This window comes from Phalacrocorax carbo, chromosome 2 (assembly GCF_963921805.1).
Source record: "Phalacrocorax carbo chromosome 2, bPhaCar2.1, whole genome shotgun sequence".
NCBI lineage: Eukaryota > Metazoa > Chordata > Aves > Suliformes > Phalacrocoracidae > Phalacrocorax > Phalacrocorax carbo.
In genome coordinates this window covers 17,495,464-17,521,977 of record NC_087514.1, presented here as the reverse complement: position 1 = coordinate 17,521,977, position 26,514 = coordinate 17,495,464, and positions in this window count along the sequence as shown.

Genomic DNA, 26,514 nt, shown 5'->3' with positions numbered 1-26,514 from the left:
AGCACCTTTGAAGCTGGAGGCGGAAGGTGTTGAAAGACTGGAACCTGTTCAGTAGAGGACCACCAAAATAATTAGGCAGCTAGAACACATGCCACAAAAGGAAAGTCTGAGAGAACTGAGTTTATTCATTTTCAGGAAAGGAAAGCTAGTGGAGATTTATTGTTGTTTCCGAGTATGTTAATGAGAGGTTGTAGAGAAGAGACAGACTTTTTCTGAAGGTATAAAGTAAAATGATAGTAAGCAACAGGAACAAACTGCAACAATGAAAGTTCTGATTAGGTATTAGGGGAAATAAATGACAAAGAGGATGGTAAAACACTGGAACTTGTCATCCAGAGATGTTGCAGAACTTCAGTCATTCAGGATAATCAAAACAAAACTGTACAAGGCTATGAGCATCCTGATGTAACCTGCTCTACCTGGGGGCTTGAAGCAGATGAGATCCAGTGGCCCTTTCCAATCTGCATTATGCTATGATTCTATATTTTCTCACTTAATTTGCAGGCAACATTACAACATTTATTTGTCAGTGAAAAAACACAAGCTATTTCTCAGCACAATGTCAAAGTCAAGAATATGACCATTCCTATTTCTTAAAGTCAGAGAAAGCCAGTATTGATCTGTAGTGATCGTTATTTGCATAAGACTATAGAAAAAAAATTGTTGTGGAAAGTGAAAGGCATGAACTCACACAAAATTTTGAAAAAAATCTATATTTCTTAGATAAGATTAATTAAAAATGGTACACAGGTATGTGTTTTGCATTTCTTATCATAGGCTGTGCTATCTATATTGTGTTACTTATTGCTTTTGACACAATCATTGGGAAAACTGCCCAGTTATAATGTTCCATATAATCTGGAAGTGATTGGTACAAACTATGCAACTCTGACCTTTCTAACGTTCTGATGGTCAATTTGATAACCTTTATCAGTTCTCCTCCTTCAGACTGTCAATCACCTCTGAAAAGGGAAAGAAAGGGGAAAAAAGGGGCTACTACCCAGCTGAACATAAAATGTAGGGACAGAATTGGGTTTGACTGCTTAGATTTATTATATGACAACTAGAAGCTTGCACAATTGATTGCTCATTTAATGACATTAAGTCCTCTCTGGGAACTGCACTAAGGACTTTGATCTCTACTGAAAATTAAAGTCCTGTTGTCACAAAGTGTTTGGTGGATTGCTTGAAATAGATACTTTTAGTTTGCATGGGTTGTTCTTTACAAGGCAATAAGAAGACTGCATTTTAAAGCTTTCAGTGTATATCTAATGTATTTAAAAAATAAAACCAAAACAAACCAATAAACATCATTTTACAGACTGGGTTGCAGTGGGTCATAAGAACCAGTGTTGGTCTCTAAATTCTGCTAAGGCAAATCTGTGAATCCTGTAATAGGTCAAATATCATAGATTATAATACCAGAAGAGATACCAAATGTGACCTACAGTAAAAGCTAGGAAATGATAGTGTGAATGAGAGAAACAACCAATCTACTTTTTAATATTGTTACTTATGCACAGTTAGAACACTGTAAGCTAGCCTAGTAACTAATTATACCACAATTTAAATAAAAAGTCTTATTACTGGACTGAATTTGCTTAGCTTCAATTTCTAGACACTGTAAACTGTTAAACTTCTGTGGGCAAAGCATACTACCAAGTTTTATGTTTATACACAGAGATTTAGAGTGGGATTCATCTCAACTAAATTTAAAGATGAGATTCAGTTTGAGATTAAGAACCTTAAATTTGTGTGCATATGTAAGGGTCTGTAAGTGAGCTAAATTTCCAGAAATTGTGTTTTTGGACAATGGAGTCAACAACACTTGGAAGTCTCTGCAGCTGAACAGCCAATATGATGAGCAAAATTGCTCTCCAGGCTCTTTTGACTGTACTGTCCAGATCCCCATTGGCAACAACAGTATTTTAGAAATTCACTACATGGGTACTACCCTGGTTTAGGTATCTTAATTTGTGCTTGAATCACAATTTGCTGGGTATCTTGCTTTCTACTGGATGGTGGTAACTGAAATAATTTGTTGAAATCTGAAAAAATAGTATGTCTATCCTCCTCCTTAAAATGTGTCCAAGAAGGATATGTAGACACCTTAAAAAGAGCAGTAAGATGAGAAAGTATTTCCACGGTCAATAATGTCAACCAATAAAGTCCTCTGGCTGAACATAATATACCAAAAGAAATGTAATCTCTTTTTTCGTGGGCTATAGTGTATGTTGAAACTCATTTTCTAAGGGAAAGCCAGTTCAAGTCTCAATCACACAGAAATTATGACATCTTAAAAACACCATAGAACTTATCCACAAAGTATTCAAGCACCTGTTTAAGTTTAAGCACTTCGGTATTTCCTTCAAAGTCAATGTGCCAACTTGAGTGTTGAAAGTTAAGCAGATGGTTAAGTTCTCTGATGGACTGGGGTCATTGCTTGTACTTCAGAGCATATGTGGACTCATGATAAAATGAACTTAAAATTAAATGACTGCAATTAAACTTCTGCTTATGTGTTGTCTCCTGCTTTTGTTTAATCTACCTTTGTACTTTTCAGGTCTCGAGGGCTGCCCATAGCATCTGGTCTACCGTCTGCGTCTTGTACAGAGATCTGGAATATGCCTTGATAATAAGTTTCCACACATTAACTGATTAACATGTAGAAGTTCGGGAACCTTTTAAAAGAGACACAAAATATCTGCAAAGTTCAAAGCTAACACTGACGAATTACCTTAAACTCTAATCATGTTGCTTTCTGTCTCCTGAATATTTTTATGAGAGTACGTTTTACTTCCCTGACTGAGGAAAGGGAGTGGGGGTTGGAGACATTACAGGATCAGGAAGGAAAAGGAGAAAGATTTGATTGTTTGCTGGTTTAATTAAAAAATTATTTTTTTTCCTGTAGGTTGTGATACTTTCAAACTGCATTTATGAGAAGAACGAACTAGTGCCAAGGTCCTGCTTTGTTGCAACCTGTATTGTAAATATGGATGAAGGTGAGACTGTGCTTACACAACAAAGGGTGCCAAGGATAGTACTAGAACTGATTGTCTTCTCTTTATTGATTCCTGAGGTAGAGAAAACAGAAGTTTCACATTTCTTTTAGTAACTGCCATATATGAAAAAGGAGACAAGAAACTGCTCCTGTCACCCTGACTAAAAAATGGTTTGATAAGATTTAAATGGAGGTAGGTGATTTTTTATTTCAACTCTGATGCAGCAATAGGATTATCTCCAAAGCTCATATATATATATATATATATATATATAAACTTAATTATGAAACTAAAGCAAAACAAGTATAATATGACAGATTCATTAAATTCTCAAAAATAATTGTAAATAGGGGATTATCACTTACTGAATGTTATTCCTGGTGGGAACCCAGAATTTCTTTTTATTCTAGTGATTGCTTTTATATAAATGTTATAAACACTGGTAAAGCATTCAGATGGTGCAAAGTGTAGGAACAGATAAGTAGCAAACATTACAGTTCACCAGCAGAGTGTCATGCATTGTTTTGTAAAACAAGAAATAATGCATATTCTACTGTGGGCACATATGATTCACTTATCTAAGAACAACATGGGACATTTCACAAGTTGAAGATTTTCAAAGGATGTGGGGATAATGGGGGATAACGAGCTGAACATTGTCTTTTAAAACATCTTATTTGTTTAAAAGAGGTAGACACCTTCCTCCAAAAAATGAAAACCAGAGTCTCACAGGATTAGGAACAGAGTTTTAGTAAAGGTAGAAGTAAGAGGGGCACCAGATCTGTGCTTCCAAACAAGAAGAGGACTTATTTCTGCTGGTCCTTGGAAGAAACGAGTAAAAAGAAAGATAGCACCAGGGTAGGAGGGGCCACTAGAGGCAAAAAAGCTCCAAATCAAAAGTACCTGGGGCCTCAGATGGTCTTGCTTCAGGTGTAACCTATGAACTCTGCATTTTATTTAATTCTCACACCCAATGTTTAAATTACTCAGGATGTCTTGAGTTCCTTTTACAGCAAGATCTTCAAATTGTGTACATTGAAGTACCTTCTCTGGAATTACTCAGATTTCTGAAATACAGGAAATTACACTTAAACACAACAGAATCTTTTTTACTGTTAGGGTGATTCAATATTCTAACAGGTTGCCCAGAAAGTCTGTGGAGTCTCTGTTCTTGGAGATATTAAAAATTTCTATGGACTTAGCCTTGAGCAACCTGCTATAGCCTCTCCTGCTTTGAGCAGGCATCTAGACTATGCAGTCTCCAGAGCTACCTGCCAGCCTCAAATATATAATGCTAGGAGAAGGCCTATCCTCCGTTCTCCAACTAAACGCCCTCTTCTGTATCATTAGTAGATAAACCTGGAGATACCACCTTTGGCAGAGCATTGATAGTGACAGCACACTGAAAGATATTCTGTGTCTCAGGGGGGGGAAAAAAAATGTAGTACCATCTTTAGTTTGGAAATTTCTGGTTCACCACTAGCTTCTTCAGCACCAAAGCATTACACAAGTGGCAGCTGCGAAGGTGCACTGTCACCTTCCAAGGGATTAAGGTGAGGCTGACTGGCCTGTAGATCCCTGCGTACTCCTTTTTGCCCTTCTTGATGATAGGAGTGACATTTTCTTCTCTCTGTTCCTCAAGCATCTCTCCCAGTCAACATGGTCATTCAAAGATAATTGAGAGTGGCCTCAAAATTATATCAGCTAACTCCCTCAGCACCCATAGGAGCATCCCATCAGGGTCCATGGATTTATGTACTTGCTTCTTGCTTAACTATTCCCTGACCTGACCTTCTTCCACCATGGGTAAGTTGTCCTGGCTCCAGTTTTTCCCCATGGCCTCTGTGGCCTGGCATTCCTGATGTCCATGCCTGCTAGTAAAGAATGAGGCAAAGAAGGGATGAGTACCTCAGCCTTCTCCATGTTCTGAGTCTCCAGATCACCTGCCCCATTAAGCAGCGGTCCCACATTTTTCTTAGTCCTCCTGTTGTCACCTATGCACTTATAGAATAATTTCTTGTCCTTCACTTCCCTGGAAAGATTCAATTCCAGTTGGGCTTTGATTTTTCTAACCTCATTCCTGCATGCTCTGACAGTGGCTTTGTATTGTCTCTAGGATACTTGCCCCTGCTTTCACCTTCTGTATACTTCCTTTGTGTGTTTGAGTTTGGCCAGGAACATCTTGGGCATTCAGGCAGACTGCCTTGTTTTTTGCCTGACTTCCGACTTGGTGGGATGGACTGCTCTTGAATTTGGAGGAGTTGATCCCTGAATATTAACCACCTTTCTTGCAGCACTCTTTCCTCTAGGGCCTTTTTCCATGGGACTCTTCCAAGTTGATCTTTGAAGTGGCCAAAGTCTGCTTTCCTGAAATCCAATGCTGTGATCTTGCTTTTCACCCTGCTCCCTCATCTTAGGATTCTGAACTCCTGACTCTCATGATCACTGCAGCCAAGGCTACCTTCAACCTTCACATTCTCAATGAGCCCTTTCTTGTTTGTGAGCATAAGGTCCAGCAAAGCACCTTTCCTCATTAGCTCCTCTGTCACCTGAGTCGGGAAGTTGTCATCAATGCTCTCCAGAATCTCCTGATTACTTATGCCCTGCTGTGTTGTCCCTCCAGCAGATATTAGGCTGACTGAAGTCCTGTATGAGGACCAGAGCCTGTGAATATAAGACTACTTCTAACTGTCTGTAGCAGACTATCAGAACCAGAAGCAGGAAGTGATAGGGATTTTCAAATGTCCTAACATTCAGGTACTCTTCGTATAATTTTGACTTCCTAATTCTGCCTTGAACTAATTTAAATATATTTACAATGAACGCTAACTTAATGAAGTGTTTCTGACCAGGACGGGAAAAAAATAAAAAAGCCAGCACTAGTTTGAAAATTATGGCTGTCAACAAAGAGAAATTTTTAATGTTCATGTTTAACACTGCACTGAGCCCACCTGGGCTTATTCATCTCATTTACATCAATGACAGTAAATGCATATTTGAATGAGTTTAATAAAAACCTTGTTTCGTTACTGCACCACTTTTCTGTTACACTCTTAAGCTGAGAAATGTCAGTAAGTAATTGGAGCATGTATACCAGGAATGCATTTTGGGCCCGTATAATGAAATGTGATTTCTCCTGCATGCCAGAGGTACTCACAGAGCAGGAGCAAACAATGTGTAATGCTGTGTCAGAGCTTCAGACTGAAGTATTACTATCAGCATACTTTGCTCTCCAGTATGTTAACTCTTTCCAAGGTTGTATCACTAGTCCATTCCACCCATATGTGCCTTCAAACCTAGAACTAAAATCTCTCCTTTTGCCTTCTTTTCTTACAGCCACTTGAATTTATTACCCACTAAGATGATCGTAAATCTTATTTAAGAAATAGCATCCTGATCAAGGTACACTTCTTATGGATAAGTCCTCATATATTTCAACCACTCTGTTGCCTTTTAAGTCATGGTGAACTAACAGATAATCTAAATGTTATGCTGAACTGGGATTCACAGACAGAAGTAGAGATTAGGAAATATTCGTCTGGTGGAGAGGACCTGGGGGTGCTGGTTCACAGCTGGCTGAACATGAGCCAGCAGTATGCCCAGGTGGCCAAGAAGGCCAACAGCATCCTGACTTGTGTCAGGAATAGTGTGGCCAGTAAGGACTAGGGAAGCGATCGTGCCCCTGTACTCAGCACTGGTGAGGCTGCCCCTCGAATATTGTGTTCAGTTTTTGGCCCCTCACTACAAGAAGGACATCGAGGTGCTGGAGTGTGTCCAGAGAAGGGCAATAAAGCTGGTGAAGGGTCTGGAGAGCAGGTCCTATGAGAAGAGTTTGAGGGAACTGGGTTGTTTTATCTGGAGAAGAGGAGGCTGAGGGGAGACCTTATTGCACTAAAACTACCTGAAAGGAGGTTATAGTGAGGTGAGTGTTGGTATCTTCTCCCAAGTTACTAGTGATAGGATGAGAGGAGATGGCCTCAAGTTGCATCAGGGGAGGTTTATATTGGATATTAGGAAAATTTTCTTTACTGAAAGAGTGGTCTTTCATTACTGAAAGAATGCCCAGAGTGGTGGTGGAGTCACCATCCCTGGAGGCATTCAAAAAACGTGTAGACGTGGCACTTTGGGACACGGTTTAGGAGGCATGGTAGTGTTGGGTTGACAGTTGGACCTCTAGGTTCATGATCCAAGATGTCTTTTTCAACTTTAATAATTCTATGATTCTATGATTCTTATAATGAAATTATCATAATCAAAATTTTTTGAAATATATCTCAGGCAGAGAGGACTTTCAATCAATTGCTGGGGTTTCTTTAAGTACTGAAATTGATAGAATGTCTTTTAATGATTCAAAATAAGCAAAGAAAAGAGGAAATTGGCAACTGACTGAGTCCTATGCCTTCCCATGTTAAGAATCCCAGCCCTTTCAGAAGTAGTTGTTTTGTTTTGCGGTTGGGTTTGGGTTTTTTTTTTAAGATTCAGGTGTATAAGCCCTAGAGACCATAGTGTTTCAAATTCACCCTGGGAGATGCATCTTTGAATGTATTTATCAAATATTTTTTCTTGCAGTTAGAGAAAATATATGAACCATATCTTCTATTTGACTAAAAATTAAATCTGTTTTTGTCACTGAGTTGGCCATTAACCTAGCTGTAGAAAATGTACTTTTCCATCTTTAGATTTAGAGTGTTTTAATTTGAAGTTCTCATTGGGGCAAGAAACTTCCCACAGGCTTTGGTTTCTTTATGTTTGCTTGCTACATGAATATATTAATATTACAGACCAAATTAATCTCTCTATCAGGACAAAATGAGATAATAACTTTCCAAAAGAGCAATAGCCAGATGCACAATACTCTTCAAAGAAGTGGCATGCATTGCTTCAGAACCCTTCAGACATAAGACAAAAGCAACTGTTTTCCGCAACCTAGATACAGATGCAAATTATTGTGCTGATGAATCAAGAGGAAACCATTGTGTTCTTACTATGTTTTTTTCTAGATTAATGATTCTACTTTCCTGCTACCACCATTTTAATTGAAACAACTATTTCCTAGAAAGAAAGAAAAAAATCTTTTTCTGGAGTTAGATAATGTAACTATTTATTTGAAATTGGCAGAGGTTTTTTGCCAAATATTAATGTTTTAGTTACAAAAATGTTTTGTATGTTTTGTAATGTCTTAGTTATAAAAAATATTTTAATATTGTTATTCTAAATCTAAATAAAACTGGAATTGGCTCAAGCAGGAGGGAAAATGAGAATATACACACAAAAAGAAATCATCTAGGGTTGACAATTTTGGTTTTTGAGGTTTTCTGGCAGCAGGAATCATGATCAGCTGAACAACAAATCAATGAAGCAACTTCAATTTTTGTGATGTACTGCTGAACCTTCGGAGATGAAAGTTGACTTATGTACACCCAAGGCTTCTGTGACTTTGAAAATAAATAAACCAGAGCAATTTATTCAACACTATTTTAGAATCATGGTTAAAGTCCAGTTTTGATAGCCACATTTAGCTGGTTTCTAACATTCTCAATATCATCAGATAGATTTTTCTGTTCTCACTTCCTTTCTCACATTACTGCTTATAATTATTATATCTTGTGGATTTGGCTGGTTTTGTTGTTTTGTTTTTGGTTTGGTTTTTTTTTATTAGTAGGGACAGATAAGGGTCTGAGAGAGTTATTTCTTTTCTGCTGGATTTTTTGTTTTTGTTGTTAGGGGGATGATGAATAAAAATATCCATTAAGAAAAAAAGGATATGTTCCTAAACTGAATGTAATGAATTAGCAGTTAAGAAAATTCTCCTACATTTCTGATCTACTGAGGATTGGCTGACATTAGGTGTGAACTAGGTCCTAAGCATCTCATAAGTCATGAATAAACAAGATTCTTTTGTCATTAGTATTTTGGGATTTGAGGGATGAGGGTTTGTTGTTGGTGGGGTTTTTTGTACCTTTACACTGGATTATACACTTCAATAAATAAAGAGTGAGGCTATAAGAACAACTGAAATAAAGAAATTACTAATAATGCTGGTAATTAGGAAATTAATATAAATCACATCGGAATTATTTTAACTAAACGGGTGATAAAAGATATAAAAAGTTTTTACAGAATCTAGACTACACTTACTTCTGCTACATGCAACTTAACTGTCAGAATTTGTCTTCTATTCTTTTACAGATAAATTAAAGTGGTTTGGATATTTTTACTTACTTCCTTAAAAAAGGGTGGGTTTTTCCTCAAAGAGTTAAGAAAAATTAAAAACTTCAAGACAAGAAGCTCAAGATTGCAATGATTGAAAGAATAAAAAACCTGGGAACGAATTAGAAAAGAATAAGATTAAAGAGGGTAAAAATTCTGTTCTTTAGAAAAATATGTGGAGAACAATCTTTAATTCACTTCTAAATGGGTTGTGAAGATAGAACTTAATAGCATGAAAAATAAGCAGGAAATTGCTTGACATTTGAGTGTTGCAGAATGAAGTCCAGTGATATGATCAACATGATTATGGTGGAAGTCAACACATATGCTGTCTTCTTGATTTATTATGTATTTATAACCTTATTCAGCTGCCAAATAAATCACTATGAGTCCTGTGGTTAATAGCAATGGGAGTAGGATAATGATCGAAAAAATTTGGTTTTTTAGATGTAGCTTTCCAAATCTAATGGCACATTGTTTCTGAAATTATGAATTAATTTCTGAAAAAAAACCAAAACCAAAACTAAACAGAAACAATAAACTGCAGACTATATAATACCTTAATGAGCAGTGTTAATTCATTGTTTGAATCATTGTTTAAAATGTCTTATTTATTTATTACATTGTCATGTTTCTGTGCTTTTTATCAACTCAAGTTATATAGTAATACAAACATTTCCCTATGTGCTTTTAGTACACAGATAAAAATCCCATTGACTACAGAAACATTAAGACCTACAGGAAAAAGCAAGTAAGTACAGTAAATTTTACAATGGCCTTTTAAAATAGATCACCTACTTCCTGTTTTATACAGATTGAGACTGCTTCTTTTAGCATGCCATTGCATGATTTGTCTCGGTTAAGAAAAAGAAACCTCTGTTATAAAGCTTTCTCAAATTCCTACAGAAAGACTAATTTTAATTACTAATACAATTCTGTGTCAAGACAGAAATTGAATATTTGTGCTGGCTATAAAAGATAAACTTTTTTTTATGCTCATCATTTTTAAAAACAGACTGACAATTACAATGCACCTACAGTTGCCCCAAAATAGAGGTGTTATTTTGGAAATTCTGTATAGGTGTAATTTTCTATCTCCAAAAGCTAATATGATGAAAAGAAAATAACTTTTTTTTTTTTCCTTTTCTGTATTACTATCAAAACTGAGTTACAGTTACTATATTCAGGTTAATGTGCTCAGAACAGGCAAAGCCCTCTTCCTGGGTATATTTTGGCAAAGTATGAACTTTAAAATATCCTTCCTTAGGCTTTAGAAAGTCATGTGTCAATTGTTATTAGATATACTTAGCATAAACCAAGCATCTGGTACCCATAAAATATTTAACAAACATGTGATATAATTTAGGTCATGAAGTCAGTTTTAGCGCCATTTATTGTTGTCTAATAATATTACGTTCATAAACTGTGATTTTGAATTTTCTTTTATCCTATGCTGAAGCATCAGCAATAACAACCTAAAGAGTCCTTTTATGATTTGTGTTGTAATTAATGAGAATTTTGGTTTTTTCCAGTGGAGAGGAGGATCAACCCTTTTTATTTTCCATTAATACATATTTTTCCCCTGGTGCTTCCGAAAACAATGCTGTAGGGGTTTTCACCCTATGGCTGAGGCAGCAACTGTCATCATCTCTTGGTTTCCATGACTAAAAAATCAGCAGTGTTGGGAGTACTTGCTTATAAGTTCCTACTTGATTCATAAATTATTCTGTTACTAATGCCCAACCTGCTTATTTCATTATTTTAATTTAGGACAATGGTGACTTCCTCTGTCAAATCAAATAGTTATAGGGACAGCAGCAGGCAAGATCGGAGTGGAAACCAACAATAAAAATTAATATTACTGTATAATTTTTGCAAGGTCACAAAATATTTCCTTTCTTCATCCCTCTCAATACCATCTTCTATCTTGCCACATAGCTATGTTTGCATAGACATCTATATTTCACTTTGTGGAAGTACTCCAAGTATCTCCTGATATCTGAATATCTTAACAACTCTTAGGGCACTTTAATGCTTTATAGAACTTATTAGCCATCATGTAATGCTATTAATTTAGTAAACTACTAGCACCAAGCCCATCAGTCTCATAGCATAACGATTTATCTATTCTGCTAATAGCAAAATCTGTATGTAGTTTTCATCATGAGATACTGGTATGCCACACCATTCAGGTTTGTAAACTGAATTGTATTTCTTCCTGACCGTAACACAGTTAAATTAAATATATGATAATAGATGACTCCTCCGCAGTGAATACATCATAATCTGATATACTTACACTAAATGATTTAAGATGAACACCAACAGAGTCTCAGAAATACTCATTCAATATCATGTTGCACCTCATCTTTTAATAATGCAAAAAAAGTTAGTGCTTACCTTTTTTTTTTAGTCCTCAAGCATCTGTAAGTGGTGTTAAGATACAAAGGCTAAATACTTGTTCTATGCATGAGAATCCATCAGGGCAGTGGATGGAGTGGGGGTTAAAAATGAATCTGAGCTATCTTTCTCATTGGGAGATCTGAATTTTCTCATGAGAAGGCTTTAAATTGTGAAACTTCCATGGGGTTTCCCCATTGTACTTTTTTCTCTTTATTCTGTTACACACAAAATATTAAAACATGGATGCAGGCCAGTTGTTGAATTAAAATTAATCAGCATTTGTACTTTATTTCTATATTAGAAAGACAAAAAAAAAATCACATTATAAAGGTGTCCTGCTTTATTATCTTTATAATAAACAAATATAAAGCATGTTAGTATGTCACCAGGATACCACACTAACTATAGTAGAACTGCATACAATAATTACATTTAATGTTATCCAAATTCCCATCAGAATGGGCAGATTGGTTTCTTTAAATACTTGCTTGTATGATAAGTTAACTCTGCATAATTTGCAGTAAAAATTATTCTTAAAGCTGCTTGAAAAAGCTTTAAGGGCATAATCATTGTTTTTAGTTTTGTTTTTTCAGAATTACTTCATGGTCATATTAAAAGAATGAGGCCATGAATTTTACACTGAGGCATTTTCCTATTTTATTTGTGAACAGAATGTTGTGGAAGGTAAGAGTGTTTGAAGTGAGAAAACAGTGCAAGTATCAGTGAACATGTGAACCTTGTGCTATTTTTTCTGGAGGCATTATCTTGGTTTGTTTTTCTGTACATGGGTTTGAGGTCATGATTAATCAATACAGTTTAATCAGTCTGAGTGAAGGGATATTGTTACACAGCACTAAGATGAGTTCAAACTGTTAAAAAGACAAATGCACAATGAACAACAAAAACGAATCTTCTGTGCGGCTACCAAAATCAATTTCAATAGCAATCACTTACGTTATAGCAGTCTGCTTGTAATACAGTGAAAAGGTCAGTACAATTTCTTGCCTACTTAGCAATGTAACTTTCAAGCTTTCCTGGGCAGGAACTGTGATCACAGTGTCTGGCAAAGTAATTTTTTTTGCAGACCTTGTGTTTGCCACATTATTCTCCAGAGCTGAGAGCTCAACAGTTTGTAGTATTCTTAACTTCACAGACTGCTTTCTCTTCTTTCTTGATTTCTGTTAGCAAATTGATGATAACTCTGGACTTCTTGTCATTAAGAACCAACACTGCAGGGCAGTAATAAATAATGGCTGGTTTTCATGTTACTATTCTTAAACCTGTCCCCCATAAACCCTCTGTAGCTTTGTCACTGCAAGCAGAGAATGCTGTTGCTTTGTGGTTCCATCATCCCAGAAAAAGAGAATGTGATTTGAGCAGTCAGAAAATAGGAATTTGGAATGCAATTAGGTAATGTGTTAGTTGCTTGTGAACTGATATGTCTGTTGTGCTATAGAAGTCTGTATAGAAGTGGAATAAATAAGTTAACTCCCAAATAATCACTTCCTCTACAAATCTAAAGGATCATCAACATGATTCAGAACACTTGTATATGCAAGTATATTCTTCCTTTTTGCCCTGAGATAAATGAGTAAGAGCAGCTGTTAACCTACAATAAAAAAAGCATTTTATTTTTTCATATTCATTTAGGATATCCCGTGAATTTTATTCTGATTTAATTTTTGTTATCACTACAGAAGTTCACCCAGTTGACAAAGTTTTCAACCAAGCACTGATGTGTCTGATTTGTGAGAGGTTCTTTGTTGCCCATTAAAATCAGTTTTCCACTGATTCCAAAGAAAACAGCTCAGCTCTCTAATTTGTTAATATAATAGCTAGAATTGGTGTCAATGAAACTAGAAATTTATTTGGAAAATACTGGGTTTTATGATCAAATTTCACATTTTTATGAAGATGTTTCAGAAATGAGAACTGGAGAAAATGTTGACCCCCTTTGGCTATTAAGCTTATGGCTCATTCTTTCTGGAGTAGTAATTTGTATCCAGCTATATGAAATTCTTTAAAATTCTGAGCCAGATGTTGCATATAAAATCTGTATTCTTTCCAAAGGTTTTAGCCTCCACTCATTACCTACTAGCCACACTAGTTAATGTTTTGGTAAGAAACTGACACACAGAATGTCAAAATCAGCATCATACATAAAAAAAAATTTATTCTGAAAGAACATAAAATGTTTAAAAAGAAATCCCAAAAGAAATGTTCTTTCTTTTCACTAAATGCATCCCAACGCAGTCTATGAAGAAAAAATAATGAAAAGAAAGCCTTCAAAAAAAGACTGGTAGAAGGAAAAAAGGAATTATAAGGAATGAAAGGAAAACAAGACATGAGGGAAAAGGAACAGTATGTAAGAAAGGCCCATAGGCTTGAGTATTAAAAATACTTGTATTTCCACATTCTTAACCAATTTTGTAGTATATATCACAGTAATTTGCAGCAGAAGCTATGGTCCTGAATGAGTTATAAATGTCAAAAAAAATCACTCAGTTTCATTTTTTTTCTTCATGTTTTACTTGTATAAAAGAATATTGCAAAATCACAAAATATTTATTACAGAAAAAAACAGTTTCAACTCTTATTTCTGGAAAATTGGTCCTTGATTTTGTCCCACTGGTCTATGATTTGCAATTACAAGTTACGTCACTGGATTCAGTACTTTTTATTACCCGTCTATTTCACTTCTTTTTCTTCTTTTCTGTAATCTTTTATGATCTCCTGCTGTTTTGGAAAGAAAACTATCAGTTCTCCTGCCCGTTTGCCTTTACATTACATCTATTTGATTGTGTTATTTTCCCTTCAATTGCTTTTGCCACTTGGGGTCTTAAGAGAGGAAAACTGTCTCCAAGATGATATTTCAAAACCAATTTATCCAGCCTTCATGCATTGTTTTCTGAAGTAGCAGCACAATCAGTAGTTGATACAATAACACCAATGGGTTCTCAGAGGAGATGGGTCCCATGCCAACAATAGTTCTTACTTAAAACCATACTGTCTCTCTTAAATATATCACTCTCTTCTTAGATATTTCTGATGCTTTGTAACCTGAAGAAAAAAACCCAAAGATTTTTTTCCAAAGTAAATTCATTCTACCCAGTGATCAGTTCCTGTAGATACTTAAATGATGCTTGTACAGTGAGTTCCCGATCTGAGCAAGTAAGTCTACAACTATTACGATATTCATAAGAGAGAATGTAACATTGGCTATAGGCAAACTAAGTGGCCCTCAGCTTTATGAATTTTTAGGTACAGTGTTCCTGGGCATTTACTCTAGAAATCATTCTCCATTTTGTGTAAAAGTTAGTTCTGCATTATTTACATAAGTAAATAAGGTTGTTTTTTATATTCCACAAGGAAAAAAAAAAAAGTGTCAAACTTTCTGACCAGAACTTATCTCTGAAAAAGCATTTGTTGTGTGCTCAGACAGCAGAGCTGGGTTAGCCAAGAAGCTGCCTTAACGTCCTTGAGATGGGTTTAGAAGGAAAAACGCTCATGTATACCTGTAAGGAGCAGGAGCAGAGCCCTACGCACCTAAGTGACATAAGGGCTAGTTTTTTAGCTCCACCTAGTGGAGCTTGAAAGGTCTTCTCGGCAAGTTTAGGTCATCTCAGTACATTTGCCCATAAACCGTAAGGATATTTGTCTAGCACTGGTCATCCTTCAACCACTTCAGCTGCCTCAGTCTTGCCATATTCGTGTTGTTGATGTCTCTCTCTCTCTGGACAGTGGCATACCAGTCTCACAAAGTGAGGGCTCCGTATTTTCATTGTGCAAGTTGTCTGGTGCTCAAAAAACCATACATTTATTTGGACTGTTTTGGAAGTTAAGGGTGCACAGATTCAATACTATAAGTCTAGGTAAAAGATTCCTGAAATACAAGAATATAGGAAGAGAAAAATACGCACCCTTCTTAGAGGTCAATAGATTCTTCCACAAACCTTAGGTTAATACCATTTGAGATGAGATCCCCAGTGGCTTTTATATAGCATCACTATTTTTCTGACAAAGTACAATTTGAAATTATAGCCTTGAACAAGCTAGACACAGCTCTTGCTTGTGTACATGTAATGTTATAAATCAGGTGAATTACACAGTGCATGGAGGGACAGAATTGCAGAAATATTTTTTAACTAACAAAAATCCTACCATTTGAAAATATTAGGTACCTTAAAGGCTGCATGCAGTAGCCCTTTCGCTTTTCATGTGTACAATGTAAACCTGTGGTCAGCTGACCTTGGCTGGATGCCAGGTGCTACCAAGGTGCTCTATCTTATTGTCAAAGATAACAAGAAGGTCTTCTTTAAATACATCAGCAGTAAAAGGAAGACTGAGAATACAGTGGGCCCACTGCTGAACAAGGACAGGGGCCCTGGTGATGCAGGATGCAGAGAAGGCATTGTTACTGAATGCCTTCTTTGCTTTGGTCTTCACTGATAAGGCTGGCCCTCAAGCATCTCACCCCCTGAGATAAGAGGACAAATCTGGAGAAAGGAAGACTTACCATCAGTTGAGAAGGACTGGGTCACAGATCACCTATGCAAACTGGGTCCTCGCAAATCCATGGGCCCTGATGGGATGCCCCTGTGAGTGCTGAGGGAGCTCACAGATGTTCTTGCTGAGCCACTCTCCACCATCTTTGAAAGGTCATGGAGGACAGGAGAGGTGCCTGAGGACTGGAGGACAGCAAATGTCACTCCAACCTTCAAAAAGGGCAAGAAGGAGGACCTGGGGAACTATAGGCCAGTCAGCCTCACCTCCATCCCCAGAAAGGTGATGGAGCAGTTCATGCTGGAGGTCATCTCCAGGCAAGTAGAGGAAAGAAGGTTATCAGAAGTAGTCAACATGGATTCAACAAGGGAAGTTCATGCTTGACCAACCTGATAGCCTTCTGTGACGGCGTGACTGGCTGGGTCGGTGAAGGGAGAGCAGTGGATGTTGTCTCTCTTGTCTTCAGTAAGGCATTTGACACTGCCTCGCATAGCCTCCTCACAGGCAAGCTAAGGAAGTGTGGATTGGATGAGTGGACAGTGAAGTGGATTGAGAACTGGCTCAAAAACAGAACTCAGAGGGTCATGATCAATGGGGCAGAGTCTGGATGGAGGCCTGTCACTAGTGGTGTTCCCCAGGGGTCTGTGCTGGATCCAGCCCTGTTCAAAATATTCATCAGTGACCTGGATGATGGGATAGAGTGTAACCTCAGAAAGTTTCCTGATGATACCAAGCTGGGAGGAGTGGCTGACACACCAGAAGGCTGTGCTGCCATCCAACGAGACCTGGACAGGCTGGAGAGCTGGGCTGAGGGGAACCTCATGGAATTCAACAAGAGCAAGTGTAAGGTCCTGCACCTGGGGAGGAACAACCCCATGCACCAGGACATGGGCTGAACTACTGGAAAGCAGCTTTGCTGAGAAGGACCTTGGAATGCTGGTGGACAGCAAGCTGACCCTGAGCCAGCAATGTGCCCTTGTGGCCAAGAAGGCCAACAGTATCCTGGGGTGCATTAAAAGGATTGTGGCCAGTAGGTTGAGAGAAGTTATCCTTCCCCTCTAGTCTGCCCTTGTGAGACCACGTCTGCAGTACTGTGTAGAATTTAAGAAGGACAGGGAACTGCTTGAGCAAGTCCAGCACAGAGCTACGAAGATGATCAGGGAACATCTCCCTTATGAGGAAATACTGAGAGGCTTGGGTTTGTTTTGGCTGGAGAAGAGAAGACTGAGGGGGGATTTCATCAATACCTATAAATATATAAAGGGTGGGTGTCAGGACGATGGGACTAGACTCTTTTCAATAGTGCCCAATGACAGGCCAAGGGGCAATGAGCACAAGTTGGAACACAGGAAGTTCCAGTTAAACATGAGGAAAAACTCCTTTCCTGTGCGGGTGCCAGAGCAGTGGAACAGGCTGCCCAGGGAGGCTGTGGAGTCTCCTTCCCTGGAAATATTCAAAACCCGCCTGGACACGTTCCTGTGCCCCCTGCTCTGGGTGTGCCTGCTCAAGCAGTGGGGTTGGACAAGGTGATCTCCAGAGGTACCTTCCTACCCCTACCATTCTTTGATTGTGTGATTCTGTGTTTCAAACAGATACAACTGGGGAACTAAAACTAAAGTATGAATGTGGGCAATTATTTAAGTAGAATAGAGGCTCTTAAGATAGATTATGTGAAGGCTCTACAGCAAAAGTTGTTGAACTTGTAAAGAGATCAGGTTTGTTTAAGGAAAGACTACAAAAATTGTTACTACTGCAGCAGCATATGCAGGTTTAGGCAAAAGAAAACTAGATAAAGTAAAGGAACATAAGCTTTCTGCACCAGTGTCTACTGTGTAGGAGTAAACACCACAGACTAAGAAAAAGCAATGGTCCAATTACTAGGTAAGATGCAATTAAACTCATATCTTAATGTGCAACTACCTCAGGAAGTTCCAGCTAAACATGAGAAAAAACTCCTTTCCTGTGAGGGTGCCAGAGCAGTGGAACAGGTTGCCCAAGGAGGTTGTGGCATCTCCTTCCCTGGAGACATTCAAAACCTGCCTGGACATAATGTTGTGCCCCCTGCTCTGGGTGTGCCTGCTCAAGCAGTGGGGTTGGATGAGACAATCTCCAGAGGTCCCTTCCAACCCCTATCATTCTGTGATACTGTGATTCTATGATCATTCCCCTCCTCAGCAAGACTGGCTTGGAGAGAAAATGACATGGATAAATTACCAAACTATTGGTCAAGATAAAGGCAGTTTAATAAAAGCAAAAACAAAGGCTGAGCATGGAAGCAAAAGGAAACCAGAGGATTTATTCTATACTTCCCACCAGCAGGAGATGTTCAGCCACTCCCCAAGAAGCAGGGCTTCAGTACACATACCTGTTGCTCCAGAAGACAAATGTTGTAAATAACAAATGCCCCCATTTCCTCTTCCTTTCTCTTAGCTTTTATTGCTGAGTGGACATCATGCAGTATGAAATATCCCTTTGGTCAGTTTGGGTCAGCTGTCCAGGCTATGTTCCCTCCCAAGTGCTTGCCCGCCTCCGGCCTGTTGGCCTTGGAGGGGAAAACGTTGGAGAGACAGCCTTGATGCTGTGCCAGCACTGCCGAGCAGTATCCAAAACACTGGTGTGTTATCCACACCTTCCTATCTACCAGTACGAAGCACAGCACTATGAGGGCTGCTATGGGGAAAATTAACTCCATCTCATCCAGATCCTTTTTAGAAATTCAAGGCACGTCTTTTTCCTGCAATCTCCTTCCAGAACAGGCTGCTTCTTGAAGATGGGGAGGGAGAATGTAGCAGTACAAGGGTAAGTAGAATGTATATAAGCCCTTTGGCAAAGGGGTTTCTTTCCAATATTTATTTATGTTAGCATTCTGAACTTCTCTATGTACTTTGGAAGTCTTGTGCTTTTGTGTTATAAAAGAATAGATGTGCTTAGAGTATGCAGGGAGCACACAGACTAGCACAGAAGATGTCACATTTCTCAGACCTATGGTTTCAGAGTGTCTTCATCTCTCTGGAATGATTTCATTGAGCTGAAAATCTTATCAAGATCTCTACTGTAGTAATAGCCAATTTTTTATTTGGGTTCCATTGAAATCTGATATATTTCATGAGTAAGATAAAATTAAGTATCCAAATCAGATCATTTGACACAGGCCTCTGTATACAGTGCTTCCTAAGTTCAGCAGTGATTGATGCTTCACATTCAGTCCACATCACTGACTGGCCCACAAATGCTTGTCACAACAGTTCTCTCAGTGTGTTCTGGTAATTCTTTGTTCCTTTGGGAAAATTTTTAACATGGTATTGAACAAAAGATTCAGACTGTTTAGGTAAGCACAAACCTAAACATTGGGTTTGTGGGAGAAAATGGCTCCCTAGCTGCAGCTGAACTGCTTTTCCTTCATGTCACACAAGTTAGATTTCCTCATGCATTCTAGGGAGTTCCAGAGGGTGAGCTGTAGAGGGCTACCATTTGGGGCGGGTCTGAGATACACTCTGCTTTTGAAAAGGCAGCAGCTAGGTCCAGAGTAGCTGGATATCTGAAGCATCTAACAGTTCAAATGCAAAGCTGAGGCATGTGTGATTCACACAAGATGTGGAGGAACTGTTGTGGGCAGGGGACCAACACAGCAACTGAGTGAATAAAACCTCGGCCTAGCTGGAAAGGTCTAGCTGAAGTAAAGACAGGGAGTCCAGCTAGGTTAAGCTCAAAGTCTAGATGAATACTGTAATATCTAAGACCTATGCTAACTTGTAACATGCTCCTGTCCATAATAAAACTATCAGTATTGGAACGTGTCATGTAGCAAAGAGCAACTCTTCATACACTACTGTTATTTTAATGAGGTTGACCTACTGAGTCATTAGAACAAATAAAATTACAATAAACTGGAAATATTAACAAATATGGTTCGATTTTCAGGAAGGGACAAATGGAGAAAGAAATAAACAGATATATCTTCACTCAGGTTCATAATTTACTCTAAGCCATGCCACTATTTTGGGATATAGATTAAGCTCTATTGGTGCTTTACTTCAGCAAATTATTAGGAGGGATCCTTTTTGGTGTGAATTTGCCTTTTGTCTCTATTTGGGAGTCCTGTGGTACACACACAGGAATACCAGCAATGCACTCAAGGTCCTGGTCAAAAGTCATTCATTAGGGCATCATCCAGAGCACTCCCTGGCAAAGCAGACCCAAAGCCTTCCAGCAATGGCTCTCTGCATAAGTTGAGCATGCCCAGAAGCAGCGCCTATCTCAAGCTCCATTCCATTTAAACACATGTTGTAGTTTAGCCCAAGTTGGCAACTAATCATCATACAGTCACTCGCTCACTCCCACCGATGGGACGGGGGAGAGAATCAGAAGGGTAAAAGTGCGAGAACTTGTGAGTTGAGATAAAGAGAGTTTAACAGGTAAAGCAAAAGCTGCATATACAAGCAAAGCCAAACAAGGAATTAATTCACTACTTCCCATTGGCAGGCAGGTATTCAGCCATCTCCAGGAAAGCAGGGCTCCATCAGGTGTAACGGTTCAAGTGTACCCTCTGAACGTACCCCCCTTCCTTCTTCTTTCTTATATACTTATATACTTATATACTGAGGTGATGTCATATGATGTGGGATATCCCTTTGGTCAGTTTGGATCAGCTGCCTTGGCTGTGCCCCTTCCCCTCCGGGCTTCTTGTGCCCCTGGCAGAGCATAGAAAGCTGGAAAGTCCTTGACTAGTATAAGCACTACTTAGTGACATTTAGGACCTACTTAACAACAACTAAAACATCAGTGTGCGAGCAGCACTATTCTCATACGAAATCCAAAAACACACCACTATACCAGCTACAGTGAAGAAAATTAACTCTATCCCAGCCAAAACCATGCCAACACACTATGTGGAAATAAAGTCTTGGAAAGATAATGGATCATAGTAAACATAACTGTGATCATTACCTCTTTTCACTCTCTCAGTAAGTAACAGAAATAGAACCAGAATTTTCACAGACTCACAGGATGGTTAACCTCTAGAGGTCATCTGCTCAAGGAAGACCACCTAGAGCCAGATGTCCAGGACCCTGTCCAGACAGCTTTTGAATATCTCCAAGGTGGGAGACACCACAACATCTCTGTGTTACCTGTGCCAGTGCTTGGCCACCCTCACAGTGAAAAAGTGTTTCTTCATGTTCAGACAGAACCCCCTCTGTTTCAGTTTGTGCCCATTGCCTCTTATCCTGTCACTGGGCACCACTGAAGAAGGCATGGCTCTGTCTTCTTTGCATCCTCCCTTCAGGTATTTATATACTTTAATAATATCCCTCTCAGCCTTCTCTCTTCCAGGTTCAACAGTGCCAGCTTTCTGAGCCTTTCCTCACAGGAGAGATGCTCAAGTCCCTTAATCATCTTCATGACCCTTTGTTGGACTCTCTCTGCTTTGTCAATGTCTCTAATGCACTGAAGAGCCCAGAACTGGACACAACTTTCCAGGTGTGGCCTCACCAGTGCTCAGTAGAGGGGAAGGATCACCTCCCTCAACCTGGTGGCAACACTTTGCCTAATACAGCCATTAACCTTCTTTGCCTTCTTTGCAGCAAGGGTCCATTGCTGGCTTATCTCTATCATAAGCATAACATATTCTTTTATACCTATGTGTTCAAGTAAGGGCAAAAATATCTGGGAGTCATATTGCATATGAACCTTTACCTAGCTATGGCTGTATCTCAACTTCGAGCTAGCTAATAATGTTAACTATGTAAACAACTATCATCTCCTACAAGAAAAAATGTCTCAATTCAATAAAAAACAAATCAATTAACAAATTAACTGGAAATGCAAAATACCAGTCCTTCATTAATACAGAGTTACAGTTTCTGGGTGATACCTTGTAGTGTGCCACAAAAGTTCAGTTCATTAAAAAGCAGGTTTCTGAAAATAAGCACAGTCAAATCTGAAAAGTACTGCTGCCTAATTTTGCCCTTTTCAGGGAATGCCCCTGACACAATACACGGTATACACAAAACTTCTTTCTTTGAAATGCATTGAAAGTGAAGGTACCTACAATTGCCCTGTAGTCAAACACTTAGGGTAAGTTTAGACCATACAGTGGAGCACAATGCAGAGTTTACAAGGCTTACAGAGATGAGAGCCAGTATAGCTGCATAACCGCTGCAGTCTGGAGTGGAAAGATTTATTATTTTGGTGCAGGGTTGCATGAATGAAGCTATATTTCTTCCAGACTGAATCTGGCTTGTATCCAGACATTTCAAGCCCACTGTACTCTCCAGAACTTTGTACGGCCACATTAGTGAGTGTAAATGCCCCACAGACATCCCCTCATCTTAGTCCACACAGATACAGAAACTCTTTCCTGTCCAAATTACTTTTATTTCTTAATTCTGTTTATCCCTATACTCTGCAAATTTTCTTTCAGCTGAACTAGGCATAACATAAAGGCTCAGGATATCACCTACTAAACTTAACCTAAAGATATGTATTGGTCTTTAAAACTATAACAAATGCACCATGCAGAAATACCTCAGTACATGTTCTGTTATACATGCCAACTTCTTACAGAGAGCCAATGTAACACTGCCTTGATCAAATTCATTAAATTAATTAAATTAAATTCATTGTAAAGCCATCAAACCATGAGGTTGTATTTCCCAAAATGATGAATTCTGACTTAAGTACTGACATCAGAAAAAGTCCAGGGTAGAGGTCTGACACTAATAAATTTGTACACTCTACAGTTATCACTGGTTATAGTGTGATCTCTATGAAACTGTAAGGTTAATTAAAAATTAAAATTATATCATTAAAAATAAAAATATTACAGAAAATATCTTTACTTTATTTTGTAACCTTTATATAAAGATGTAGAACTGTTGGTTTTACGGTTTCTTCTTGTGTGGAACTGTGAACAAACTAGCAAGGGCCTGCAACAAAGCCAGTCCAAACTCTGCATATTTATAGAAATCATTGATATATTTTACAAATAATCAAGAATTCAATATTATGCATGTTATTCTTTCAGTGTAGTTATGTTTACAACATTTGTGGAAATTTAATGTAATTCAGTAATCTGCTATATTTTATAATTAATGATTTTCACTTAGGCTTACTGAACACTTATTGCAGTATGCAAAAGGAGCAAACATTTCATTTTTGACCCATTGCTAATACAGGATATATATTTTTTATTTTCAAAACAAAAGAAGCCCCTATGAATATATGTATATGACATTTGTTTATATACTTCGTCTATAACAAAGAAGTGGAAAGAAAACATTCCCTCAGGAAACACAGTAAAACAAAGAAAAAAATTCCATTCAAATTCAAAGTTCAAATGCAAAGTTAAGGCGCATGATGAATAAGTAAGGGACGAACACAGGGTAATGACTGAGCAAACCACAGGCATAGATGGGAAGGTCTGGCTAAGACAGAGGCATCTGGAGACTGCTATAACCTTCTTACTTTTTTTGATAGACAGGTTGCTTCATACTGCAGGGAAAAAAAAAAGTCTTGTGTGGCATTCCCTAAGGCCAGTGACAGCATTTTCAGAGCCTTTGATTTATTAATTCTGAAGGTTGCCTGAGACACTCTCCTTCAGGTGGTTCCTTCAGCAGGGACTGCTCAAGGAGTATGCGCTTCTCAAGCCTCTGCAGAGGGACTGACAGTAGATCCATTCTCCTTCCTACCTCTGGCTAAATCCTTAGAGAGCACTGTGCATACATTCAAGGGAACAATCAATGATGTCACCAATCCCTCCACAGACTGCAGCTGGCTGATGGATCATTACCTGTCTCTGCATGTTCTGCATACCTCCAACTACTGTATCTTATTTACTTTCAAGAATAAATTACAAAGGGCAGCTCAACCCTGTCACATCCTTGCTTCATATTAAGTGTTCTGAAGGAGCCTAGAGAGCTTAGTCACTTCACTAGAAGAGGCATTATTAGCAATGAATCCCCAAGGAGCAAAGGTCATGATAACCTGTGACTGCTCTCGCCTCTTTGTTAGCCTTCTGTGGTTCATTCAATTTTGTCATCTAATAAATTGAATTTTGATGAGACAATTGGTATTTCCTTCTGTCATGAGTATTCCCCTCTGTAGGCTAGATATAATTATTCTTTGAGTCTTGAACTGAAGAGCTAAACTGTTCACATACATTATTGTATATACAAGGACTGTACAGTTCTCCATTGAATTAATTACCATGCTGAAAAGCAGGGAAGCACAGGGTTTATTAGAAATCTCTACAGATTCTAATTATATTTTTGTAAAAATTAGACAAGTCATATGACCTACGCTTTATTACTTCTTCACCTAAAAAGAAAAAAAGACAAAAAATGGGAAAAAACCCAACTATTACTTTGGATAATTTTTTTCCCTTAGAATTTTTTTCCTTAGAATTGTTTTTAAATAGACTTTGCAAGACTCCATTCCTAAAACTGAAATCCTTTAGTCTACATCGTTCAGCATCTACAAGATATCAACATTTTCAAAATTACCACTTGGTTGCAGCCTAACCTCATGGGCTCTAAAAATCTCTGAGATACCTCAGATCCTCACTGCTGTCTTTCATAAAGATACTTAAATTCAGATGTTTCCTGTAGCAAAAAGGGTACTATTAGCTTATGGCAAAGACCTGGGAGCCCATACCTTTCTCAGGACTAAATACCGATAGGTCCCAATTGAGCTGGGATAATCAGGGTTTGATTAACCTGTCTGAAGTATCAATCTCTGCAACAGGAAGGCTGAAGGAAGGTTACCAAGCAGTGGTAAACTGTGGGGGGGGGGGGGGGGGGAGGGGGGGGGTAGGAGGGAAGATAAACAAAACACAAAGGGCAAAAGAAAAGTAAGTTATATATCGGATGTAGGAGATGGAAACAAATTTTGTCTTACAGGATTGATTGTCTGTCTGATTTAGACTCTTAAATCCAAAAGAGTGTTCATAGCTGAGGAACTGAGAGTTATACCAAGTCAAGGAAAAGGAAAATTAGTAGAAGAGGGATAAAAGGGTCCAAGGAGATAATAAGATACTTCAGGTAGGACAAATTTCTTTCCAATCTCTTTTACCCCTCTCCTCTGGTGTTTAAGGATATTTACTTTTTTTGTAACCTCCAAAAGTCCCTTCTGTCCTCTCCTTCCATTTGTACCTAATGATATCCACTCCCTTGTCCCTCTCCCTCTTTACATATGCACTCATCTATTTTTCTGAATGCCATAATAGACTTATGGAAGGATGCTTTCAGATGCCAATTTTGCCTCCAAATTTGCTCAAATATGTGTAAAAGCTCAAGTAAAAATGGCCTTAAATAAGTTTTTCTTTTCATTTCATCCCAGAAAATTATTTTCTACTTTGTCTTTTGTCTACATTAGCAGCACAGCAAAAACCTTTAAATATTTCAGAAGAGTTCACAGTGTATTCTAATATTGTTTCAAAATCTCAAACATCTTTATTGTGTTAAATGCAGTGTAGTATAAATCCACAGAATTGGAAAATCATTTGCAATGAAAAGTTCTAATAAAATTGGAATAAAATATTTTGATTTTGTTCATGTAATCTATGAACTATATATCATGTAATTTTAACCTGTAAATCATGTTGTCAAAATTTGACATATGCCTTCACAAAAGGAAGCTTTAGATAAAACAGCTTTTTGTGATGTACAGCTGCTTCATCTAAAAGAAAATTCAATTTGCTTCACCTGTAGGAGTAGTACATCTAGATTACCTCAGAATTAGGAATAAGGACAGGTTTAATATACTTTAATATTGATGGGACCAGAGCAAAAACCTGTGTCAAAATCAAAAGTAAATCATTATGGAAAATATCAAACAATTACTGTTGCTTGTTATTTAGGTTGTATGCCAAACATAAGTACTTTCCTACCATCTCTGTTTCTTTACATCTGATGTGTAGTGATTAGACGTGATTGCTGCGTGCATGTTCTATGATCAGTGGAATAAAGGATTTTATCGTGGATTTACTTCACGCATCTTCCTCTTAAGAAATTTTCTAAGGTTTTCTTTCTCATCCCTCATCCACAGTAACTGCCACTTAACTTGGATGTTTTGATCCAAGATCAGGTGAGGTTTGTGTTTTTTCTTGCCCTGTGGATCCCTCAAGAAAAAAAATACCTTTATAGGCTTAAGTTGTGTCATGTATATAGAACAAGAAGCCTAAGAAAGTGTAATTCATATTCATAATGAATCGATAAAGCAGAATGTACTGTGGGGCATGTTCTTGTGTTACTTTCAACAAGAGAATATCCTAGCTCAATAAGGATAGTGCAGAGAAGCAGTTTGTATTTTGATTTTCTTAAATAAAAAAATTGATTGTTCCTATAATACCTTTCCCAGTGGCTAAAATATCTCTATAGAGGGACTCAGAATAACTTTG